Raw genomic sequence first — 264 nt, 5'->3', positions numbered from 1 at the left:
TTTTCTCAATGTGTTTATCCATGATAGCTTGAACGCTACCGAAGATTTTACTACCGTGTTTCCTCCACGAATCAAAAACTCATAAAACAATAAAAATGGAAGATCAAGAATAAAAAAATAAATGAAAATATCAATATTATAAATGTATATTTTTAATGTATATTTTTAGGAATTTTATGATTTTGTAACTCCTCTTTAATGGTATGGGAGTTACATAGCAAATGAAATGACTCAATTACCCTTGGCATTAAATTGTGAACATGA

Source organism: Cynara cardunculus, assembly GCF_001531365.2.
Source record: "Cynara cardunculus var. scolymus isolate 2C chromosome LG 8, CcrdV1, whole genome shotgun sequence".
Lineage (NCBI taxonomy): Eukaryota > Viridiplantae > Streptophyta > Magnoliopsida > Asterales > Asteraceae > Cynara > Cynara cardunculus.
The sequence above is the reverse complement of the archived record's forward strand: the minus strand, read 5'-3'. Positions refer to the sequence as shown.